The sequence below is a fragment of the Falco rusticolus genome, chromosome 3 (genome assembly GCF_015220075.1).
Source record: "Falco rusticolus isolate bFalRus1 chromosome 3, bFalRus1.pri, whole genome shotgun sequence".
In the NCBI taxonomy this organism is placed as follows: domain Eukaryota; kingdom Metazoa; phylum Chordata; class Aves; order Falconiformes; family Falconidae; genus Falco; species Falco rusticolus.
Genome location: NC_051189.1, coordinates 43,058,343 through 43,067,136, shown reverse-complemented (window position 1 = coordinate 43,067,136; position 8,794 = coordinate 43,058,343). Strand labels below are relative to the sequence as shown.

Below are 8,794 nucleotides of genomic sequence, written 5' to 3'. Positions count from 1 at the left end.
CTGCTACTAAAAAGTATTTCAGTTCAAGAAAAAATAATTAAGCAAAAATAAAAAGCTAGTGGCATGAAGGGAAACTGGAATGATCTCAGTAGTCCTGAAGCTTGATTCAGGTTGCATTTAACCCCCACACAGCTATACCCTTTGTCCGTAGGGACTTTCTCAGCTTACAAGCTTAAACACTCTCTCTCTCAGCCTTGTTAGAGCAGAAACCTGCTCCTATGCCCATGTCCAGCAAGAGTGGAAATGAAAGTACCCAGACTCAAACCACTGCTCTCCCCATCTCAGCAAGGCCTTGGTTTTCTGCACACAGAAAACAAATGCCTCTTTCTCATCATATTTTAAAGGCTTCCTGTTTTTATGGAGCAACTGACTCTTTAGTTAAGACTTCACATGGGCACGTTATCTGTTTATTTATTCATGTGTTTGTTCTCTCCAGAACTTTCCTTACTTGTACAATATTTTGTTTGCTCAAATGACCACAACTTCCCTTATCACAGAGCTTTACTCTAGACTTTGAAACCCAGATCCTGCCTCACGCCACAATTGCTATCATTAGTCATTTATGCCTGGAACAAGGCTCTGTCTGACAATGTGGAAGAGAGACAGCTTGGGCCTAAAACACCAGTGGGTCTGGAGCAAAAAGAACACAGGTATTGGGGTTTATGTACAGATGGGCAGGGGGACAGGACAAAATTGTGGAGGAGGAGGAGGAGGATGCAGCTGGGAAGCCCACTGCTGGGTGAATCAGTATGGCCTCAGCACATCTCAAGGGCTTTCCCAGCCCTCTGCATCATTGGGTCATTTCTTGCAGAGACTGGGTCCATGCTGGCCCCCTGCCATCCAGAGCTGCTGCTCAATCTGTTTGCTCAACATAAAATGGCAGCAAACTCTGACCTCGGGGCAGGAGGGGGCCGGGTCTGGAAGGCGGCACTTCGGTTTCACCTCCATCTCACCAGAGCAAAACCAGGGATCTGCACCTTCCCAGCTGTGATTGCCTAACGGACATCACAGACTGTCAGCTGTTTCTTTGACAGTATTTACCTTAAAAAGTTTTGTTCCTAAAGGCTTGTCAATTTATAGCTATAATCAAATGAGAGCTCAGTGGAGCTGACTGGTTCCACAGCACTCAAGTTTTTCTCAGTCTGTGCATCTGTACCATAGAATAAAAGCCTGGAAATTATGTTTTCTTGGATATCTCAGCCAAATTTATGACTAGTCCTCTTTTCTTGCCCATTTCTTGCTGTCTTTCCTAGTCCCCTTCTCACTCATCTTTGGGGCAATTTGTGCCTGCTGTGAGGCAACCCTCACCTGTCTGTGGAGACAGCTGAGCTACCAGTTGTCCTGGTTTCAGCTGGGATAGTTATTTTTCTTCTTAGTAGCTGGTACAGTGCTGCATTTTGGATTTGGTATAAGAATAATGTTGATAACACACTTATGTTTTAGTGGTTGCTAAGTAGTGCTTAGTCAAGGATGGCTGGACTTGATGATCTCAAAGGTCTTTTCCAACCTAAATGAATCTATAATTCTAGGATTCTAAGTTTCCCATGCTCTGCCAGCGAGGAGGTCCATAAGAAGCCATGAGGAAGTATAGCCAGGACAACTGACCCGAACTAGCCAAAGGGATATTCCATACCACAGAACGTCATGCTCAGTATATAAACTGGGGGGAGCTGGCTGGGAGCCTCTAGTCATGGCTCAGGGACTGGCTGGGCATCAGTCTGCAGGTGGTGAGCAACTGTATTGTGCATCACTTGTTTTTCTTGGGTTTTATTCCTCCGTGCCCGCCCCCCCCCCCCCCCAGTTGTTGTTGTTGTTATTATTATTCTTGCTATTATTTTATTTTACTCTATTTCAGTTATTAAATTGTTCATATCTCAGCACGTAAGTTTTACCTTTTTCTGATTCTCTTCCCATCCCATTGAAGAGGAGAGGGGAGTGACTGACCAGCTTCGTGGTACTGAGTTGCTGACTGTGGCTAAACAGCAACAGAATGATGTGTTTGCGAAACAGAGTAATAAGTTATTAATTGGTTTAGAGGGTAACTTTTGCAATCAGTACTCCTAAAGTCATAAGGGAGTAAAACAAAACAATTCCAACTAAAATTGTTTATTCAGAAAATGCCTTTAAAAAGAAACAAAGAATACTGCTTGTTCAAACTGTTCCTATTACGAGAAAGGAAGACCTCAAAGGAAATTTTCCCTAGCAGGGGAGTTTCTTTGTAACAGTCACCAAATAAAATCTAGTAAGCCCATTAAATTAAATACTTTTTCTGCTTTCTCCACTGATTTTTAGAAACAAGAACAAGAAAGGGGTGACAAGCCCCTGAGAAAGAAAGGGAAAAAAGCAAAGTTGTAAGAAGGTAAAAAGCAGAGAGAAGCCCTATGAACAGGTAAATAGAATAAAGGACAATAAGTGTTTGAATGAAGGTTAGCACAAGGGAGTCCTGAGGCTGACGTAGGCTCCTGGGTTCTGCCATACTATGAATATTAAACAACAGCTTAGCTTTTCCTCTGTCTTGAAATAAACAGCTCCTCTCAGAGTTTTTGCCCATGCAGATGCTAAGACAGGGCCCCTGATCGCACTTAGAGTCCAGAGAAGGCACACATCAAAATAAGCAGCACTCCCTTTTTTTCCCCCACCATTTGTAGTGGAGTGTTACCCTCCCAGGAATCAGTGACTTCTGACCAGATTGCCTTCAGAAAGGGGCACAGGTATTTCCACAAAGGTCCTTCAGCCAGGCCGAATAGGACACCTCTTTCCAGAGCAGCAAGACCTCTGTGACCAGGGAACATTTCACCTCTGCTCTTTGGAGGTACAAGAATTCACCTACACTTTCTAACAACATCTCACTGCTGAACTTAGCTAGAAAATTATGTTCATATATGACTACTCACAGAGAAAATATACTGTCTGGCTGAATGGCAGGAGCTCATAATATCTGATAACCTCGGTGTTTCACAGGGGATGTGATTCCTGCAGCTCCCAAGTGTGTGGGAGGAACTTGGTAGGGCTGGGGAGACTGAGAAGCAGTTGTGCTTGAGCTCAAAAGCGTGCCTTCCCCTGAGGACAAATAGAAATAGTAGAAATAATAATACAATAGAAAGAGTAGAAATACATAATAATACAACATTAACAATTTTTCTTTTACCAGTGTCATGTGGAGCCGTCTACTGCTGCCAGCAGCACAGGTGTACTGCAGAGTGGGGACTGGAGCCCATGCTCGGTGCATTTGGGACAATTGAGCTTTTCTTCTATTTCCTGGTTTGAATTTCAGCTGCAAGCAATGAACAGTCTCAAGTGAAAGGCAAGCACAGGGACATCAGTATCTGTGTGTCAAGCACAGATTTACCACTAGGCAGACAAGCAGGTTTTAATGTCAGACAATGCCTGACTGAAGTCTTTCTTTCTCCTGCAAGAGCTGTATGAAAGAGACAAGTCCATTGCTTGAGGACTTGTTTTCTGAGTCTGGATTTTTCTGATGGCAATAAGCCAAGACTTCAGGTTTTAGAGGACTGATTTTGCATAGTCTTTTGAGATGAATGAAGAAAAGTCATACTCAATATAACCAGTTTGCAAGGTTTTGATAGCATATGTAGGAAGGGTATTTCCTTTCTGTCACACATTGTGCTCATGGATGTTGTTTTCTTAAACTTTGTTCTATCACTTGCTGAAATTGCAAAATTCAGGGGATTTAAGGAAAGAAAATCACAGCGTGTCCTTGTTAACAAAGATCATCCAATAATCAGTTTGATGGCTAAAGCTCAGCGTGGGAGCAAACCAGGGATCTTTGGCCCCTCTTACACATTTGTTACCTTTGTCTGCATTAAAGAAGAAAACTATGAGAATCTGGAGTAACTCCAAACATTTGCCAGCTGGTTTTGAATGTTCTCAGCTGTGTGTGCTGGTGGATAATCTTAGACTTATTTTGTGCTGTTTGTTGCTGCCAGATAGTGTTACTGTTTAATGACAGTGTTAGAGGCAGCAAAAGTAGGTCCAGCTTCTGAGCTAGAAATAAGCCTGTATAGCTGTGGCTGAAAGTTAATTCAGTTTGAAAAGAAAAAAAATAATCCTCCAGTGTATTCATTTGGCTGCTTCTCCTAATACTTGTGGGAAAATAAACAATTTTCAAACCTTAGTTTTGATTTTCTTTCCTTCCATTATTAAGGCCAGTACTTTTCTCTGATGTGAAAAAACCCAAAAGTACAGACTAAAAGCCCTTGCAGAATTTCTGTCAGGTCAGTCTGATCACCAGGAGAAGTTATCTTGGTTGCTTCCCTTAACATTGCAACAAGTTTTGATGATTTTCCATCCAGGCTCATGGAATTTTTCTGATCTACTCCTAGATCCAAATAGAAGATTCATAGGTAATCAAATACTCCTGTTTTCTGAACACTTACCCAGCAGTTCAGCAACCCACTATTATTCTCTCTTAAAAATAAGAAGTTGCATCTTGACCCCTAATGTCACAGTCAGCTTCTTCCCAGCACAAGGTCTAATTAAAGCCACAAGTCATCTGATGGAAATTTTACCAAGCTCTGTGAAAAATATGCATCAGAATTTACTTAGAAAAGGCAATGTTTTTATTCAGTGAATTAATTCAAAACAGCTGAAACTCTTAGTTAAAAATACTATGGGTCTGTTCAATAACATATACTTCGTTTTTTTATCAACTTTTATCTTAAAAATATCTCCCAGTTTTGGGGTTTTTTTTCCTCCTTCAAATTCTTCTCACACTTTCAGATATCACTTTCATTTGCCTTATAGAAAAGTTCCACTCTCTTATTTTAAATATGGAAAGTAATCAGTAACTCGGACACTATTCACCTGTTCACATCTCTTCAATCAGTCTGATCTGTGGAGCATTTACACCACTAAAACCTGTAGTTAGCTGCAAATAACTATCACACATTTCTAGAAATGTCTAAAAAATCAGCTATGTTTTTGCTGTCCAAGTCTAGAATTGATAGCCTGGCGAGAGCCCAGTTCTTGTAGACTCTGTCCTTCTACACTTAGAGCTTGTGGACATCTCTCTACAGCTAGATTCCACTAGAAGATAAAAACATGTCACAAGCAAAAGCTCTTCCCAGCAAAGATCTATTTTGACCCAAATCTCAGCTGGTTTTGGATTGTTGGAATGCTTCATTTTGCTCCCTGGAAACAAACAAACAAACTTAAGTACATACTGACTTCAAATGATTACAAACGTGTGATAAACTAGGAAAAAAAAAAAAAAAAAAAAAAAGGTTCTACCATGTGCTTCCCCAAAATATTCACAGAATTTTGAATCTCACAGGTACTATTCCCACTGCATCGAGATCCTGTGGATCTGTTGGGTTTGGACTGGGCCTGCTGTTTGGAGGAACGATGTAGGCAGAGCTGGTTTGGGCTCAGCCAGGCCCTGCCTAGCCCCCTGCCTAGCCTGTGGGATGCAGGTGGTTTCCAGGAGCAAGCTGGCTCTGTCTGGGTGAAATTCAGGGGGTTTATCTTCTCTGCCTCACCATCCCAGAGCCTGTTTCCTTCCACAGAAAGGCTACCTGTGTGCAGAGGCCGTGTGCTTCCAAGCTCCTCCCTGCTCAGAGGACTAGAACCCTGGTGTGGGCATACACCTACGTCTCATTTTACATGCAGCCTAAGCAGGGTTTCGAAGGGCTGCAATAACTCTCATGGTGAGTAATTGAGACAGTTTTTGAGAAGGTCTAGAAGCACCCTTACAACTGTCATTTCACTCTTACCTCCACGACGCTTCCCATGGAACAGCCAAGCACCACCATGAAGCAGCACAGTGTTTTACAAGAAGGAGATAGGCTCAGAAGGACTTGAAATTATAAATCTGTGCTGTCCTCATCTACCTGACACAGGCTTAAGAAATGAATAGTAGACTTGTTCAAACAGAGCAGGAAAATGATTCAGTACTGTGCTGTTTCAGCCCACTGCGTAGACACCGTGAAAGCTCCTGTGTGCATCTGGTGCTCCAGAGATGTGCAGCTGGTGCAGGGGGTAGGATGAGCAGCAAACAGCTGCTCTCTGAGGTACGTTCCCCTCGGGACTGAGCATATCTCTAGTCAGAAATATGTCAGGGAGTTAGTGCTAGCTCAACCAGAAGTTCCACCCAGCTGAAACAGCCAGCAGGGACTGCCAGGGGAGTCACACCACAGAGGGACGGAGAAGACAACAAGCAGTGCAGGATGCCTCTGTGTGAGTGCAGCCTTGCATTGCAGACCCTCAGAGCATAGCCCATGTAGACAACAGGGGCCAGCCCCCACCTGCCCCCCAGGCATTCCTCATTGCCCTGCTGCTAGTCCTTGGCACAAGGGAGCTTCGTGCCTGGCAGCTCAGACCGTTCAGCACAACCCTCTCCTTTAAAATGGTGGTCTCACTTGCTAAGAAAAAGCCCATGCATCCACAGGGAGACTTGGAGTCCACACCAGAGGTCCTGACCTACCAAGAGGCCTAGGGGGAATTTAGGGACCCACTAAATGGAGGATATGTGATGAACCTGAGCCCCCACGTGCCAGCTTTGACTCCACCCCAGAAGCAGGGGAGAAGGGAATTGCCACCTTCTCCAGGTCCTGTCATTTAATAAACTTGTGCCCTACCTGACTGCTTGAAAGGAGACCACATCCTTGTTTTCATGAGAGATTGCTGTGACCTGATACTTAGGATTATTCCTGTCAGTGATATTCCCTTACTTGTCTGGGCTTCAAATGTTGTGCCATGCCCCTGCTGGCTTCTGGCAGCTCCTTACTTCTAGTAGTATCCCTTTTGAACTCCACTCCAAGACATTTAACTCATCCCGCTTACTGCATTTGGAACCCAGTGGCTTCCCAGTCTGAAGGCCTCTATCATTTTTAGCTGCAATACTACGCTCGGCCTGTAGGCCAGAAGTATAAACCTGACATAAACTGGCAGTTTATCCTTCCCCTTCCTTAAATGGGAACTTCTTTTACCTCCTTCCTGAAGGAAGCTGGATCTCCCATGGAATAAATGCACCCTTGGGCAAGTTTAGTTTCCCTTTTAGATGGGCTTAGGCTACTGTAACAAAAGGATCTTTCTAAAGGTGTCATGGCTTAGCAGTAGAAAGAGTCCTTGTGAGAAGAAAAATGAAAATCCATGCCTAGCTTTGCTGTAGCATGTAGTTTTCAGTCACTAACTTGCAGAATTACAGTAAGGCTCCCACATCCTGGTTCTCAGTAGAAGCAGACTGCCTGGTCCCACACATAGCATGGACTTACTTCCCACCTTTTTCTTGCTGGACTCTAGTAAGTATGACTATTTAGTGTTGTCCATTTTGCAGAGATATAAAAGACTAAGAAGACACAGTGCATATTCTCCTTGTTCCTCAATGTGTCTCCCAGGTCCTCCTTGTTTTTAAATTGCTTCACCCACATCCATTGATATATAGGCAAACATATGTCAAGATAAATCTTTCACCTTGTCCTCCACTGACACATTACAAAGATAACAGCTGCCACTAGATTTTGATTAACCTTTTTAGAAGATCTTTTGCTAACCTGCCCCCAACCCAAATCTCTTACTGCTGAGTGTAATTTGTTCCACATCCAGACAGCAAAAAAATCTATGTTCTGGTGAAATGTGCCCTACATAAATTAAGAACTAAGAATTTTCATGTTGGTTTTAAGAACTAGACGTAAAAAAAGAAAAAAAAAAAAAAAGAAAGATGCTGAGGCATCTGAAAGTGCAAAGAGATCCCCCACCTGCATCACTGTCCTTTGAAACCTGACCCCTGAATCTCTTAGGTGCATCTAGAAAGTGTTTTATCCCATGTCTGAGTATGCTATATTGCTGTCTGGACTTTGCTAGTGAGTACAGTTTTAAGATACAAATGGTATTTAAGCTTAGTTGTGAAGGCAGGCACACAAATACATTTTTATATTGTCATCCACTTCTGCATGGATAATGATCAAAATCCTTAATATCCTAATACTAGCCCTCTTTAAACAGAGATTTACACACAGATTTATTTCAATTTCAGTTGATAATGACTTGTAAGAGTCTCAATGTCTTTGGAAAAATCAGCGTTGTCAGTTCTCCACTGACCCCCATAGTCAAGAGCACCATATCAGCTTGAAAATGGCTAATTTGTGTGGCTGAAAAGAAAATTCAATCTATGTACATATTAGGTCAATTATTTAAATAAATATTATAATAAGTCTTCCTTTTAAGTATGCTTGGAATGATCTGGCTCTGTTATTTTTCACAAAATATCAGCTAAATATTTATCTCATTGTTGTTTGTATTTAACATAACCTGCAATCGGCACTGGGGGTTAACAGACTTACCTTTTGCATTAGGGGAAACCAGCATGTGGGTTGTATTTCAGCTACAATAAGTGGTACTATATTCATGAAATAGCAAAAACTTTTGTGCAGCATAAGTTATTTTGAGGAGAAAAAAAATCAATACGATGTAGAAAATGACAAGAGTAAACAGGGATATTAACTCCTGGCACATCTTTTGTTCTGGGCTGTAATATTCATATTAATATTGCCCCTTTTTAATAGCTTTAGAATGAATTTCTTGCATAATGGCATTTTAGTCATCATGTTAATGTCAACAAACAAGGCAGATTAATGCTTATAATCCTGAGCTGTCTCACACTCTGCTTATTAGAACTGTAGGCAGATCTTCATTAGGATGAATGACATCTGAATCTATAAGCTCGTCACAACAGAGGCACCTTCTTGCTGTGGTGTCACCCTGCAGATGACAATGTCGGCCATTATGAATGACACTCCACAATTCGTTACTTCCTGCCTCAAATTGCAGTTAATCT

General features: G+C 42.2%; 1 long non-coding RNA gene across 1 annotated transcript; it reads left to right on the top strand.

The window, feature by feature from the left end:
- The first annotated feature begins 2,359 nt into the window (after nucleotides 1-2,359).
- Nucleotides 2,360-7,692, top strand: LOC119145070. Its single transcript, XR_005103284.1, has 2 exons — nucleotides 2,360-2,389; nucleotides 3,152-7,692. It is a non-coding gene; the product is annotated as an uncharacterized LOC119145070 (long non-coding RNA).
- Nucleotides 7,693-8,794: the final 1,102 nt, after the last annotated feature.